The sequence below is a fragment of the Prinia subflava genome, chromosome 3 (assembly GCF_021018805.1).
Source record: "Prinia subflava isolate CZ2003 ecotype Zambia chromosome 3, Cam_Psub_1.2, whole genome shotgun sequence".
Taxonomy (NCBI): domain Eukaryota; kingdom Metazoa; phylum Chordata; class Aves; order Passeriformes; family Cisticolidae; genus Prinia; species Prinia subflava.
Window position 1 is genome coordinate 19,351,931 of NC_086249.1, and position 17,023 is coordinate 19,368,953.

Consider the following 17,023-nt stretch of genomic DNA (forward strand, 5'->3'; position numbering starts at 1 on the left):
TTTTCTGATGTTAGTTCTTTCACTGTCTTCCTTTATTTTCACATCTTTATTTCTTCTCTGTATTTCCATCATTTGGTTCAGGTCATCTGCAGAAAAAACTTGCACACATTGCCCTGTCCTTTTTACCTTAGGCTGAAGCACAAAAGCAGCACATCAGCCTGAGGCAATAGTGATTATTAAGTCTGTAGGTCTATAAATGTTATTCCCTTTGTGCTAGTCTACAGTTAGTGAAATGTTGGGATGGAAAACCATCAAAGCTGACCTCAGAGGAGGCTTCCAAACATCTCTTTAGCACAGACAACCCAAGCAAAAGTTATACTATAGGGTTAAAAACAAACACAGAAATCAGAAATACATAGAAATCAGACTTCTGGAAGTTTCAGGAGCATTTCCCTCATATATTTGAAGGGCTTTTGGAGCACCTATATGTACATACTGAAAATTTTCAAGGTGAAAACTGAACCATAAGTGCTCATTTACTCTTAGGAAGCCTCTTGATCTTCTCTCATGTTTCCCACAGCTCCTTTCCACAGCTCCCATCTTTCCTATTATGCTGCTCTTCTATCAAGAGAATGAGTCACAGAAGCGCTGCATTTCAGTCAGATTTTTAGCCATATGTACATATGCTTGCTTTTTTGGGTTACTCTCCCAGCTCCTTTCTCTTGTTATTTCTATTCCATTTTTGAGTATCTGCCCCAAAACTGTAGCATTCTCTGAGAATTTGCACTTTGAATAATAAACAGCCCTCTAAGAACAGAAGAATCTTAATTAGCTCACACACTAACTATAATCTTAAAATGTGATTTATTCAAACAGTCAGTGCTGTTTCACGTGATTGCAGATGTGAGCAGCTTTTGACAGATTGGCTGGGTGTGGGTTTTGTGTTTGATTTTGATCAGTTCAGGTGTTATATGCCTTGACAAACATTAACTGGGATGAATCTTACGTTCAGCTGCTGCCGTTGTTAATTATTCTTGATGATGAAAATGAATAGCTATTTTTCTCTACAATCTTTGTAAGTTGAAATTTTTACTCTAGTAAAGACTGAATGCTAATGCACTGTTCTACACACATCACAGGGATCTGCCTTTCTACAAATTAGTTACCATCTTGTATTGTTATCTAACAGCAATAGACATGAAGAACTGGTGGAATGAGCAGTGTTGTAAAGCAGATCCTTTAGGATACTTACTGTATAACACATAACAGGAGGTGACTCAAAGTATGAGGCCCCATTAAAAGATCTGAACACCCCTCTGAAGGTTCTCTATGCATTAAAGAGTCAACATGTGGCAACATTTGCTCCTAAACTTCAGCCAGGACCTTAAAATTTGAATGAAAAACATCTTAAAAACAAGGTGAATGTAGTTCTCCATATATTTTTAGATTCACACAAAATGTCATCAGTCTTCCCTCTGCACTTTACTCATTCACAACAATGTAACCACTTTAGCTGATGTTGAGTGAGAAATGAGATAATAATAAATTTGCACACATTGACATTTGTGCATGTATTCACTAAGGGTTAGGGCTCAACTGCAGTGAAAGCACTTGGACACCTCAATGGACACGTAGATGAACATCAGGTTCACTTAAACAATGCTTCCCAGAGAAGTATTAATTTGTAAACTGGGGATCTTCTGCCTCTGATTTGCACTACTGTGGCAACAGATGGAATGTTGTATCAAGTGCAAGTGTTCTTACTTTGAGACAGATGGCCTTAAAACTGGAGATGAGCAAGAAAAAGGACATAAGAATGGTGAAAGATTTGGGGAAAAAAGCCTCAGTGGAAATTTGAAAGAGACAGATTTGTTTAGTTTATGAAAAGGAAGAGGGAGGCGTGAGCTTATCACAGGCATTCAGTACCAACATGGTGGTGGGCAGAGTGGTAAATAGAGTTCAGTTTCAAAGTCAAAGTCAGTTTTCTGGTACTAAAAGGAAAAAAGTAAATAACCTCTCCTGTTTGGTGTTCCAGGCTGGGGAGGATGAGATGGATAAGCTTTCAACTCCTCAGATATGGAGAGACACCCATTTGCCTGCATTTACACCCAGACACCTAGTCCAGCAAGACACACTTATTGGAATCTGAATTTATGCAAATTCAGACTTGAAATCAAGTAAATTCAGTAATACTGCTGACAAATAGTTTTTGAGTATTTAAAAATCAGAACAATTACCAACAATTACTCATGCAAAATACTTTCTATTAAAAACTGGTGGTTTTTTTAGTAGTTAGGACATTATAACAAATCCAACAGTCTCCGTTACAGAGGAAATCAAACTATATGTTCACAATGCTTCTGTCTTTATAATATCCCAGCCTCTGAATTTATGCTTTCATTACAGTATAGTTTCATCATCAGTCTTAATGAAGCTCTCATTAACCACCTCTGCTTTCCTGTGAAATGGTCGCATCTACTATTTGGCCATTACTGAATAAATCTACTCATTAAAGAAAGGAAATAATTAATCTCCTCTTGTCTTCTGTGTCACAGTTGCTAATGAGATGATATCTAAAATGTAGATTAAAAAGTACATTGTGTTTTTTTTTAAAAGCATAAAAAGTAATTTAAAACATTGCTATTGTATTGTACCTACTTCTTCTAATACACTTTCCCACTTTTATCATGCTTTAGAATGTTCTTCTTGGGTAGAGTGAGTCTTCAAGGTTTTACAGATGATGAGAAATTTCTGGCTGGCTTTTAAATACTCATGTTTTGGTCAATATTGACATTGTGTTTGAAGAGCAAGGGAAAAAGAGATAATCATGTTTAGCTATATGTCCTACTACATTTTTTTCTATGACAGTCTTATAATAGTTTCCATGACGAGATGCCTCGACTAAGGAAGTATTTTGCTTCTTGGAAAGCTCTTTGCTCCAAAACCACACTTGTTTAGTATTGCCTCTCCTTTGTACATAGGAATCAATTCACTTGAATTAATATCCTCATTCAGTATTGCAGAAATAATTTGCAGATAGTTACAAGAATGAGGAACTCCACAAATAAACAGTCTCTGTCCTGCTGGACATTGATTTATTCCATAGGCTTTTAGTACTAGATATTTGTAAACCTTTCCACCTTACCAGCTGTGACTTGGTCTAATTGTCTGTAACAAATCTTGGTACAATCTTGTTTACCTCATTATCTGTCAGTGAGTGGCCAGTTTACCTGACTGATTCCACAGGCACACCCACTTATCTGCCTGGTGGCAGATTCAGTAACTAAATCACTGTTGAAATAAAACAAAAGGACTTGACCCCAATAGTTCTGGATTTTTATCAAAACAAGATACTTAGATGAATATAATTTATCACCTGGTTGAATCTGAGGCTATGGCTCCAAGCAAATCCTCCCAGCAGAGCCACAGGGAGAAGGGATTCCTGTTTGCCTCTCCCAGAACCAAACACTCATTTACCCCTCTTTGTTGTGTGTGGTTGACTGTGGAGGTGGACAGGAAATTTGGGAATAGATCTGATTAAAGAGTCAAAATTAAAAATATGTACGTGTTTAATTTCATCCTGTCTGTTATACAGACCCACAAACAACACCATGACTAAAGAGGCTGGATAGGAGGAAAAGGGATTCTGCCAGAACCACAAGAAATAGCTATAAAAAGTGGCCTGAAAGTATCCCTCTATTCCTTGAGGTTTCCTGAAACTATTCTGTGTTCCAGACTGAAAATATTAGTATTCTGTCTTTTTCTTTATGTTAATTATTGCATAAGCCTCAATCAGTAGTTGTCACACTTACTGCTTTCACTGTTTTCCTTCTCTTTTAGTCTTTACACTTGCTTTGAGTTGTTTGCTTTTCTAGTAGCACTTTCAGCCCTCAGAAAATATTGTAGTTATTAATTTTTTAACTTTTCCCAGAATCCAATTTATTTTGCTTGGAGTTTGAAATAAACCCATCATCCATCATCTTGTAAGACAGGAGACAACTCTTGGCATTGTAGCTTGGTGTTAGCAACATTCTTCAGACTTATTTTTCTACTGCTGGTTTGTTTTGGGTGATACAAAAATTTTGTAATTTGCATTGACTTTTTTTCTTCTTTTTATTTTAATGGTAGTTGGTTTTATTTATTTTACTCTTTGTTTTTAGAAGTACTTATGTCATCCAAGAGGACTTAGAGTGATCACAACTACTTGCATCTCAGCTACCAGCTGTTTACCTTTCAGCTTCTTGTTGAATGTGGTAGGATAGGAGATGCCATGTGAAGATTAAAAGCCTGTCATGTCCACATCCTGAATGCTGTCCTCAGCTCTGGTCTTTCCCACTGAAAACAGGATATACTGGAACTAGAAGAGGTAGAAAAGAATAAGGATTGTCAGTGAACTGGAATAGCTTACACAGGCAGAGATTAAATATGCTGTTCAGCTTGGAAATGAGGCAGATGAAGAATGTTATGGTAGAGGTCTGAAAAATCATGAATGGGTTGGAAAAAGCAAAAGATAAATTTGCCATTTCAGTGCCTCCCTCAGGACTGTTTTGGCTTTCAGGGAGGACTAGAACTGGTGGATTTTAGAACCTGGGAAAGAGTTGAACTACATTTGGACTGTTCATTTACTCTGTCCCTCAGCACTTGTCACTGGTCTACAGGGGCAGTATGCTGCCTTTTTAAGTGGACCTTTAGTACAACTGAGGGTGGCTGTTCTCACCTGCATAGGCAGCCTGGAACCAGGGAAGGAGAGGTGGAGAGGAAGCCTGGATGCATTAGGCTGTGAGATCAAGTTATCAGTGAGACAGTGCTGAGTGATGTGATTGCTAGTTGACTGCTGGACAGGAAAGGCAGATATTAGGGTAGTGGGAAAGGAATCTGCCTTTTCCTCTCCTGCTCCTGCACTTTCAAGTGGCTTAGCTCACAGTTTTCACTGTAAGGCTGCTGTCTTGTTTCCTACCTTCCTCATGTTAACATTCTCTTTGTGATCCTTTGGCTTGGGTAAGCAGTTCCTTTTTAAAAAAACTCTTTCAGCATAGTCATCATATAAGTAAAGTGTTCATGGCCATGACTATTTCTGTTCCTGCCCCTTGCACAGACATACAACATTCCCTAAATCAAATATTAGAGGCAAGGTATCAGTTAAAAAATATCTGCCCTGAAATAAACCTTACACATTCCATAACATTTCCTTTGTCACCAGAAGCCCTGCAATAATTGAATTTCTTCTGCAGGCTGCTGCTCCTCTCTTCTGGCCATCACATTTTTCATTCCAGACCAGTTACTTCGATATTGCTAATGGCTTCCCCTTGTTGTGCACCCGATGTATAAACAAAGATCTTTTTGCACAAAACAAAGTCGAGTTATCATCTTTGATCAGCTTGTTTGGATCAGGTTCAGCTGACAACTACAGAGTTGTTTTTCCACCCCTATGCATTTTCAACATGCTGCAAATCCCTTATGCTTGTGGGATTTCTGTTTGTTTGCTTGGGTTTCTTCAGAGGTTAACTTCTCCAAAGAGCAGTGTGGAAAAGAGAGGAATGCAACAAATTTCCCAGATCCTGAGAAGAAAAGAATGTGTGTTGCTGGCAGAATACGATTGCTAAGAAACATCTTGGATGCCATCAAGCTAAAAGCATAAGGGCTCTGAAGTCAAAGAGTGCATCCACAGAAAAAAGGTGAAGCTGAAGCTGTCAAGCCTTTGAGCATATGGTGCACACATGAAATAGATCTTCAAGATCAAAGGTTAAAAGTTATTTTTTAACTCATGTAAACAGTTCTTTGTGCTTCCACGTACCTCTCCTTTTGTCTAGGGATGCTAAAGCATTTTTGTAACTCTGGGGACCATTACCTTATCTAACAATCAGGGACACTAATGTACAGAGAGCTGAGGGGCAAAGTCAAGTCACGCAATCAGAAAGTAAGGTCTGGCAAAAGCAGAGACTGTGCCTTTCTTTATGGACATTGCTTTTACAACATGAAGGATTTAATTTTTCAATGGGCCAAATAATTTTTAGTGGTGTGTTTATTACCAGGCTAACCCTTCCTATAGCCAAAAGATTATCAGAAGATTACTTCGTACTGTGATTTACCAAAGGGAAGACTGATGCCTACACAGGTAATGAAATATTATTATTATTATTCCCATTTTAAAGATGAATACTCAACACTCAGTCTTGTATTGTAATGGATGAGAAGCTACTTCTACCTGTACTCTGCCCACCTTTGTAAGAGTACACATGTCGAAACATGCACCTTTAGACAAAGCAGCAGTACTGTTGCTGAAATCTTAGCCTTCCTGCAGGCTCTGGTTTTGTCCCTGAGCCCTAACTATCAACTCTCCTCCTGGGACACTGCACATTGGGGTACCATCAGTAACAAAGAAATTATTTTCTGGACACAGAGCTTGACAACAGCAATGCTAGGCATGTTTTGTCCATGTTTTGTTCATATTTCTACTAAACATCAGTGCTCCAAGTTCAGATTTGATTTATGCTTTTAAGTGATTACGTATCTCTTCACTTGCCCTCATCAACCAAGAATGAAACTAGAAATGGCACAGTACTGAACAGATAGACCAGATTGCTCTTGCAGTAATATAGATACTGGAATTGAAATATGAAGTGGTTGTTTCTTTGATCTAGAAAGTCTGAATAACACCTACAGTACCAAAGTGATCTAGAGGAAAGGGCATGATGGAATGCATTCATGTTGCCAGATGTCTGTGATTTTAAATGAACCACACTGAACAGAAGCAGATGTTCAGAAAATAGGCAAAGTTGTTGGCAAAGGCCCCAGTGAGGACCACTTTAGAAGAATGCCTGATTTGCAGTATCTGGGTAGGCAGTCTACAGAGAAGTCTGAAGCAGTTTTGCATTCTGTGAAGGTCTGATTTTGAACTATCTCTTCTTCCTGAAGTGTTACAAAGACCCTAAGCTTACCAAAAATAGTGAATGGAAACTCTGTGGGAAAAAAATAATAAGGCAGATTTGAAATATTGTTACACTGATTTTGAAAACCACTTTTTCCATCTGAACTTCTGAATATTTTTAACCTTTTAAAACATAAATGTTGGAAACCAAAAGGTATTCCAGTAGAAAAAGAATGCCTAATTTTGAAATATTAAATTCAGATAGCATAACCACATAATTTCTTCCCCAGATTTTATTGAATCAATTAATAAAAAGCTGCACTTTCTTATCAGAAGGGTTGATTTTAAAGAATTGGCTTTTCCTAATAAACAGCGTTACTTCAGAAAGGCCATAACCACTTTTAAGAGGCACTGTGTTCAAAAGCAATGCAAAACTCCTCATGTAGGGGCCTGGGAGCCCATGCTGCTTGTCAATAACAAACGTGGTGGTGGTCACCTGGTGGTCACCAGCTATCAGCAGCTGCCAAAAGGTACAGGTCAGCAGGACCAGCACAGAAAAAAAGGTGCTGATGCAGGTATTCTCAGTACGAGGCTTGACCAGGTAAGATGAGGAGATGATAGCATGAGGGTTTTTTTTTGTTTTGTTTTTTTTGTTTTTTTTTTTTTTTTTTAAACAGGGGCTGGAATTACTGGAGACATCAGTTAGTCACATGGATAAGCACATAAGAAGGTTTGTTCTCTGTGGCCTGCAAATGAGACATGAAATCATTTACAAGGAAATGTGTCTATTGCTATATGGTCCCCAGCATGGTAAAACTCAAAAATTCCTGATCAGGTTTGGAAGTTGGTCCCTACTGCCTGCTGCCAGCTTCCTGGCACTTTCCTCTAGCTGTCTCTGCGCTGTATTGCAGATGTGATGCATTTCCTTGCATCTCTGGGAAGTGAGCAACTATAAAAAGATTATTATGGAAAATCTATTAACACCGCTGTGTACTGATTGCACATGTACAATATTTTAGGATTTAGAAGCCACGGAAATACCAACGGGTGGTTTAAGAAAAAAGGTTATTGATAAAAGATTTAATGTATTCACTTGGATGAATGACAAGCAGAGATATTTGCTTTAGACAGTACAAAAGCATATTCTGATAAGACTATGGGGTAATTAAACCAATAAACCAATGCTTCCTTTAGTCCACATTTGTCAAACTGCTACTTGCAAACTGACTTGACTTGTTTCCTCTACTGTGCTCCTTTTCCCTTGCAGATCAAAGTCTGCCCAGGTTCTAAATATGCTTATTATTCAATTGCCACTCAGAAACAAGCACATCCTTTTTTAACCCAGTTCAAGCAAAGCCCAGAATGCCAATTTCCTGTTGGAAAAGTGGTCTGCACTGTCTGAGATCAGTTGCTGAGCAGTTGGCTCTTCCGCAAGGAAGAATGGCCTTGTGGATCAGAGTCGAGTGATTCTCCAGGAGATCAGATTCTGTACCTTGCTTTTTCACAATTTTCCTGAATGACTTTGGTCAAATTGCTTAAACTTTGTGCTTTAGTTCTCTTGCAGTGTGGCAGTACTTGTCTACTTCTCTTGGGAAATGCTTGTATACTATAGTGATGCTGACAAATAAAGCACCTAAATGTCTAGGTAACTCCAGTGCCAATTTCTGCATCTGCGCTGAAGTAAACCTCAGTGCTACAAAGATACCAGGACATTCACAGATGCCCTCTCTCAGTTAGCTTTTTCTCAGTTTCAGTGTTTCAAAGTTAGTGTTTTCTCAGCTTTTCTTTGGAACCATTTAGATCCATTTTTTCAATTCCAGGCTTTCCTTATTGCTGAAATGTTTCATTTATACCAGATTATAAATCAGATTATAGCTAATGGAAACAGCCATTTCATTTTTTTCCTATCTACTTCCTAATGCAGGAAATAAGCTTCTTGGAATTTTCAACTGATCACCCATCTTTCTAATTTCATTTGAACCATTTCCCTGTAGGCAGTGTTAAAAATTTGCTGTGGTCCTTCTCAGATATTTCAGTAGTGAGTTAGTCCTACACAGAACAAATGTGACACACAGAGAACTAGAGCCTTGAGATGGCTCCCTCACTGAAGGTAACAATCTCCCAGGTGCATTTCCTTGTGTCTGAGACTCTATTGCAGCTCATTCTTGGAATGGGTTACAGTAGCAGAGGTCTACAACACCAGTGACTTGGTTTTCACTCATCAGGGACATTGCAGAGGACAAGCCTGCAATTCTTTTTCCTATGACTTAAAGTGGCAGATTCTTCCTTTAGTTTATGAATCAAGAAATTTTATTTAGTTAAAAAAAAAATCCCCTTTGTTAAATTTTACGTCAGGCTGGATGACCAACAGGGCAACCACCTCTCTTTTGCTGAAATCAATTGTACCTAACACTCTGCTGTAGAAATTGCTGAACAGAATGAAGCTTTGCACATCTTTATTCTCTCACGTATAAAAAACACAGAACACACACATTTCCAAATATGCAAATAGACACAGGTAAGTTTGCCTCCTTTTAGTGGTCTATGTATACTTACCAGAAAGATGAGCCTGTGATGTTTCTTCTAATGCCCAGCCACCATGGTTCATGCAGGATTGTTTCCAGGGCCTGTTGTATTTTCTAGTTCAAAGTTCCACAATTTTATCTCTTCTCATAGATCTTCTTCAGATCAGTCAAGAGTGGTTCTATCACTCACCTGCTTAAATCACATCAGCTGTTCCCTGCTTTCAGAAGGAGTAATAGAGTAAGCTTGTTCCTCTTCATAAGAGGCATTTTTAACCACTGGGAGAAGACCACTGGGCACACAGGTCAGAACAATCTGTGTTCTCTATTATGTGTACAATCTAGCTCACTTCTTCCTGAAACTGCATTTCTTCCAGCTATGTTGGACTACTTGCTTAAAATAAAAGCAGTGCATCTTCCCACTGAATGCTGAGAAGCAGTTTTGCCACTGAACACAAAAGAATATTTTTCCGATTTTTTCTCACTGAACTACTTTGACGGTCCTAATGCACCAAACTCTAGGTTTACCTAGCTAATGCTCAGAAGCCAGTGATGATCTGCTCTCGTCTTCACCTTTTCACATGAACATTTTTGTTTTATTTACATCACCTGGAAGAGAAAGGCAAAGACCCATTGCAGTTGCCTGCTGTCCAATATACCATATTTGTTGACAGACTTCTTAGAGGCTTTTTAAGGAGTTCACTTGAATCAGGAGTAATACTTCTCTGCATGATTTTCCTGCATATATTTTTGAGCTTCTTGTGCAATTTGCCTTTCAGGTAATGTTTTCTCCATCCACAAAGGGCCAAATGACTTGGTTTCTGAGCTCAAGAGACCTAAAAGCTCACAAGATCAGCCCAGAGATTGTTATTTTACTTCAAATTATTCTGATATTTATAGTGGAAATTAGAAAAAATATGCTCCTACTACAATCAAGGTATCAACTGCAACAGCACAAGTGATAATGATGGCTTTCTTCCAGAATATTGTGTATTCTTGGAACATGCAGAGCTGCTGCTACAACTAGATGGGTGGGATACTCCTTTTTGTTTTTTTCTTTTTTTTTTTTCCCTTTCCTGCACATGTGAGAGGGAGAGACATAAAAGGAGTAGGGGTTTAAAGTGTTTTTCAAATCTTATCAAGGCAAAAACTTCTGTTATTATTGCTTGTAAAGCCAGAGCAGGAATGAACACAAAGTGTCTCAGAGAAGATCAGTAACAGGTAAGTAACATTTTTATATAAAGCCAATAAATAACTATGGCAATATTTTCAAGCCTTCAAGTCCCATGTGCTCTACAGCTTACCTCCTAAAAGATCCAAGGCAGGCTAAAAATTGGCTGCTAAAAATCCAAAATCACAGGACGTCTTCCTTCATTTCCTTTACTTGTGCACTGTAACATTGTGTTATCATGTGAGGATATGATAACACTATCTTACACCTTAAGGTGTTAAACTCACGAAGAAATGCAGCGAAGAATGCTTTGCAAAATGTCATTTTGACTGCCCTACCCAGCTCAACACTTTCGTCAGCACCACTACCACACTGGATAGGGGGAGTCGCTGTGGGTGTGTAATAACTGTAACACTAGGGCCTTCCCCTTAGGGTTCATATTCAACTCACTTAAATGCTCGGGAATTGTCAGGGGCATGTAAAAGAATGGATTTCCATGTCTCAGATGTACAAAGTGTACATGGAAATGGAAAGAATTAGTACCATACCTCTTGGTTTCTCACAATTCTGTCTGATGGAGATTTTTTGTCTGACATCTTTTATTGCTTGACATTCCTCCTTTTAGTGGTATTACTTTCTTTTCATATTATTATTAATTTCTGAAATTTACACCAATAAAACATTTAGGAAACAGCTGATGGAGAAGAGTATTCACAATGGAGTTGTACAGTACTATGGAGTTTAAAACCCACCATATACTTATATTGATACATGTCTAATGACCTGTGTTTGATAACCAAAATTATCAGGTCTCTTTATTCACTGGTAGATCAGTCTCCCAGTGCTTCTCCTTAGGTCAGTTGAAGTCAGCCCATAAAGAAAACTCAGTGCAGGGAAGTCTCTGGTATTAGAACAGAAACTTTCAAAAGATTTTTAAAATTTCTTTTGGAAATGCTGTAAACAATTTGCAACGATTGTCTTTGGAAGTTGGAGGGTGGGGGCACAAATAATTAAAAATGTGAAAGGATTGTTTTGATATTTTATCTATTCTCATTCTGTTCCCAATTTTGTTTGGATTGTACTGTACTGTCACTATTGAAATTACATGCTTTGGCTAGATTTTTTCAAGGTTTTACAAATAATTGTTTTTATGATTTCCCGTTTAGGAGTATACTTTAAATTCTTAATGATTTCTCTGAGAAGAAAACTGCTTTCTATCAGCTGCAATTTTCACCTGCATGGTTTGCAAGTTACAGTAAGTAGGAATTTCTCCCCTTAGAGAGTCTCTGTCCCTGTCTCTGATGTGCTATCATCCATTTTCTCATTTGTCTGGATAAATTCAATTCTTCCTGTTGCATTCAGTTTTAGCTGAATAGCTTTAGACTTTCAAACATACCTTATAATTAATTTCCTCTCTTTTCTAAACCTCAGTCTTGTCCCACTTCATCTTTGCCTCGACTGCCTCAGAGTTCTGTTCACGAGTCATTCTTTTCCCTGTATTTTCTTCTAGCTTCACATGAACATTTCCCAGAATGAGAATGGAGCAAATTGCAAAGAATTTGTTGAGAGTGGGCTAGACTTGTGGGATTGATCATGAGGCAGGCTTCACGAGTGGAGGGGGAGATGTGGCAAGAGAACTACAGTGCAACATTAAACATCAGCAGAGCGAATGCGTAGGCTCTCAATACCTCATGTCCCAAAGTGCTGTAGCTGCTCTGGGGGAAAGGTGGAAAGGGGAAGAGGATGGTGAGATGACTTCTGTCCATGTAGCACATGACAGAAGAGTGGCAGCAAACAGGGCTGATGGTAGCTAGAGGTATATTGACAGCAGCATTGCCAGTAGATCGTGTGAGGGGGTGACACTACTGCTTTTTGCTCAGCACTTCTTAGACCACCTCTAGAATAGCGTGTCCACTCCTGGGTTCCCCAATGCAAGAGAGACATAGATAAATTAGTGCAAGTTTGGTGGTGATGGGACTGGAGCACTTGCACTGTGAGGAGAGGCTGAAGGAGCTCCCTCTGTTTGGCCTGGAGATACCAAATTGCATCTTTCCAACAACCAGAAGGAGGTAATTGAGAAGATGGAGCCAGGCTGTTCACAGTGGTGCTTGGTGAGAGGATCAGAGATGGCAGGCAGAATCTGAAAGAAGAGCAGCTCAGGCTTAGTGTGAGGTAAAAAATTTTTTTCTAGGAGGACACTCAAGCAGCATAGCAAACAAGTACCCGTAGAAGGGTATGCCATTTCCATCCCCGAGTCCAGAGAAGGGCAAAAAAACTGTGGAAGGCAAGTAAGTCCTATGAGGAATGACTAAGGGAGCTGAGGGTATTTAGCCTGCAAAAAAGGGGTCTCAGGGGACACCTTACTGCTCTCTACAACTACTTGAAAGGAGTTTGTAGCCAGATGCAGTGTTGGCTTCTTCTCCCAGGCAACTAGTGACAGAAGGAAAAGATGTAGTCTCAAGCTGTACCAGGAGCACTTTAGGTTGGACATCAGGAAGAATTTCTTCTCAGAAAAGGTGGTTGAAACATTGGAATAAGCTGCCCAGGGTGGTGGTGGAGTCACCATCCCTGGAGGAGTTTAAGGAAAGACTGGATGTGTTTGATGTGGTGGTGTTTGGTCAAAGGTTAGATTCGGTGATCCCGGAGGTCTTTTCCAACCTTATTGATTCTGTGAGTCTGTGATTCTGTTTACAGGACGTGGCAGGACATGGCCCTGGGCAGCCCAGTCTGGCCTCAGCGCTGACCCTGTTGGAAGTGTGAGGGGGAACTGGAGCCCTCCTGGCACCGCTTCCAGCCCTTGGTGCTGTGACCCCACCACTCTCCCTCAGCACACCCAGATGACAGCCCCCTACCTGCCCAGTGCCTCACAGCCCCTCACAGCCCCCCACAGCCGATCACTGCCGATCACAGCCCCTCACAGCCCCCCACAGCCGATCACTGCCGCTCACAGCCCCTCACAGCCCCCCACAGCCGATCACTGCCGCTCACAGCCCCTCACAGCCCCCCACAGCCGATCACAGCCCCTCACAGCCCCCCACAGCCGATCACTGCCGCTCACAGCCCCTCACATACCCCGCCCGGCCCGGGGCCGCCGGGCCGAGGGAGCGGCCTCCGGAGCCGGCAGGGGGACCTCGCGCCTCAGCCCGAGGTGCCGGGGCCGCAGCCCTGGCTTTAAGAAATAAAATTGATGTGGGATTCGGGTGCAATTGATATGGAACCCAGAGGGTCCCGGGATGTAAGTTGAAGCCGTGCTCCCTGCCTCAGGGAGTCTGGGGGGCTGGGGGGCGCCAGAGCTGCTCAGCGTCTGTGGGGGCTACTGGAAGAAAAAAGGAGAGAGATGAAATAAAGACCCAAGCCCAATGGCCTGACTGCGGACCGTCACTGTATGGCAAAACTACGTTTTCCCTCTGCGGTGTACAGCTACTGCAGGTGTTTGTGCTGGGCTTTAGGGTGAGCAGATACAGTCAGCACCCTGAAATTCCCTGTTGATGGGTGCCTGGGATGTGATACCCTTGAATCCAGACTTCCACTCACTTTTTGCAATGAGAGGAAGCTTAGGAGTGCTAAAACTGATATGAGAAGATAAGTATGTGCCATGGTTCCTAACTGTGTGTTCTGGGATCAAACGGCTGCTTTGCATCACTTTAAGGGAAGCTGGGGTTTGATGTTTCAGTGTGTTATGCTGATGAAGCATTTTTGTATTTTCATTGATAAACTTTCTGTGTTCCTTTACTGAGTCGTTTTTATACACTTTCTGCTCTGGGTGCATACATAATACTGAGGGATTTAACCACTGACCCACTTAAAAAACACAAAAAACCACCTTCTTAAAAGTCTAATTGAATTTCTATAAAGGCTTAGGTCTGCAAAATTGTTTTCACTCCTGAGGACTTCTAGCCTGCTTTCCCATGATTTCAAAGTTCCTAAGAAATAACTTTACCTTTTAAGTATAAGCACTAACTCTAATTGAATTAAAGCAGAAGAAGGAATAAGTTGTTACTGAGGGGTTCATTATTTTAAATTATCTTTTCCAGTACAGCTGGACAAAGATAACTGACCATCCGTCCTGTAGTTATCCCTCAGCATAATTCTGCCAGCTTCAGACAATCCAATCCAATCCAATCCAATCCAATCCAATCCAATCCAATCCAATCCAATCCAATCCAATCCAATCCAATCCAATCCAATCCAATCCAATCCAATCCAATCCAATCCAATCCAATCCAATCCAATCCAACCTCAGCTGTGTCACTCTCCAAACAGTAGTTGGATGGTGGATCTTGCACAGTAGCTCAGGCACAGAAAGAAAAAATCTCTGAAGAAAGAAGATCTTGCAGTTTTAAGATCCTCTGCTTCTGGATGTCTGATCTACTAGGAAAGGCTTCTACCTCACTCACAATATGCTCTGTTGCCATAGGCAACTTGAGAAATAGAAGCTGTGGGTACCCATAATTCTTTCAAGAAACTATCTAGTGCTAAAGGAATAGGATACTGAGCATCTTTTTTTCTTTCCTTCGTTTTGTCTTGGCTTTTCTTTCTACACAGAATCTCTGGCTAGGAGTCATAATTTGTTTTCCACCTCATATTTTGTTAAATGAGTCTCTTTCTATTCCACAGTGCAAATATATTATATGCTGGATCTTTTTGTATACGTTCAAGAAACCTGATTATTCTGACTCTTTCAATTCAGCTTCTTTGTCTCCTTTCCATGCAGCAGCACATGCTGGGAGATGACAAGCTGGAAACAGCTTTGCAGAAACAGTCCTGGTAGACACCAAGCTGAACGTAAGTGACAAAGAAAGCTAATGGTATCTTGGACTGGATTAGGAGGGATGTTCTTCCCCCACTCAGCACTGGTGAGGCCACACCTGCAGTACTGTGTCGAGTTCTGGGCTCCCCAGTAAGCAGTCACTTAGCAGGAAGGATCTTTCACACCTTCTGTATTTAATCAGTAATTTCAAGTTTTGGAATACTGGTCAGATTCATCAGGTACTTTCTCCATTTTCTTCATCACCTGTATAGATTGAACTCCATAAACTCCACATTGTAAACATGCTTCCTAGAGACTTAATCACCTTTTTCACTTCTTCTCCAATTCTAATATTTTAACTTTTTAAAAAATATGACCTATGTTTCTGGGTATGGTAGTGCATTTAACAGTGCAAGATAAAGAAGATCTCTTCGTCGCTTCAGTGCCGTAGTCCCATTTTCACACCTGTACAAGTTAAAAGCATGTTTGAGAAGAGGGCACGCAATATACATGGTGCACCAGCTGTGCATGTGGTTATGTAACAGCAATCTGAGCTACTCTCAACTCATCTTTCCATTTTTTTCTAGGTCTGTACTCTTCTGAAATAATAAGCATTGCTTATTAGAAACACGTGGCTGGCCATATTTTTTATTATTCTCATGAGAGTGGGGTTTGTTTTGTTTTTGTTTTAAGAGATTAACAAAAGTAATGGGCGTAAGATATGGTTGTCTCAGTATCAAGAACACACTGAGTGCAGGATAATCTGAGCTTGCACATCTGCCATAAATTTCACAAGCATGTGAGGAGGTATGACAAGTCAATGTCTCTAAGAATATTCTGAATTTCTGGACCTCTGTGCAGCGTATTTCCTTGGTAGTGGCAAGCCTTGCCCAGCTTTCCTGGAGTCTGTGAAGCAGCTCTGCACTTGATGCATTTGCACTTCCTATTGCAAGCCAGCCTGGTGTATCACTCATCTCCTTACACTTACTCAGTCCTCATCCATCTCCCGTCTTTCTCAACTTTCACCAGGTTTTCTCTCTAATTGTAGTTTCTCTCTTGAAAACCTTCTGGCAGTCTATCCTGAGATCAGAAAACGTGTCTTGCTTAAATCCTTCCCTGTCCCAGCATTATGGTATTCCTAAGTGCAAAAGATTGAAAACAAAGGAGAGATTAGTTATGAATTACGACAGCCTGACATTCCAGTGTAGAGAAGTATATATATATATAAAAAATTTTGCTTTTTGCCTTCTGAGTTTGGAAAGGAGGAAGAAAGAGAATTTGAAACCAAAACATAGATAGATTTCTTTAATAGAATTACTGTATTTTTGTGGTTGAGTGTAATCTCCAGTAGCAAATAATTCACCTGAAAGAGGAAAAAGTGCCCTAAAGCATACTTGCCATGCTTTGTTAATAACAATCTCCTCAGAAGTAAGTGTAGAATATTCTGGAAATGCATCAGTCCACTGTTCCATCATTTGTTAACCATAGGGAAATATTACTTGTTGCAGTAGCACTGGCTGGCATTAAGGAATTTTCAGTAAAACTGTCTTTCCTTTTCACTAATGACCTGTATGCTGGGAACAAGTGTACACTCAGCAAGTTTAAAGATGATAAAAGGCTTGGAGGAGTGGACCCCTGACAGTTCTGTGGCCATCCAGAGGGGTCTCAGGAGGCTGGGGAAATGAACAGAGAGGAACTTCTGACAAAAATCGAAGGCAATCTAAAGTCCTGCACCTTGGGAGGAATAGCCCCATGCACAGGTACAGGCTGGG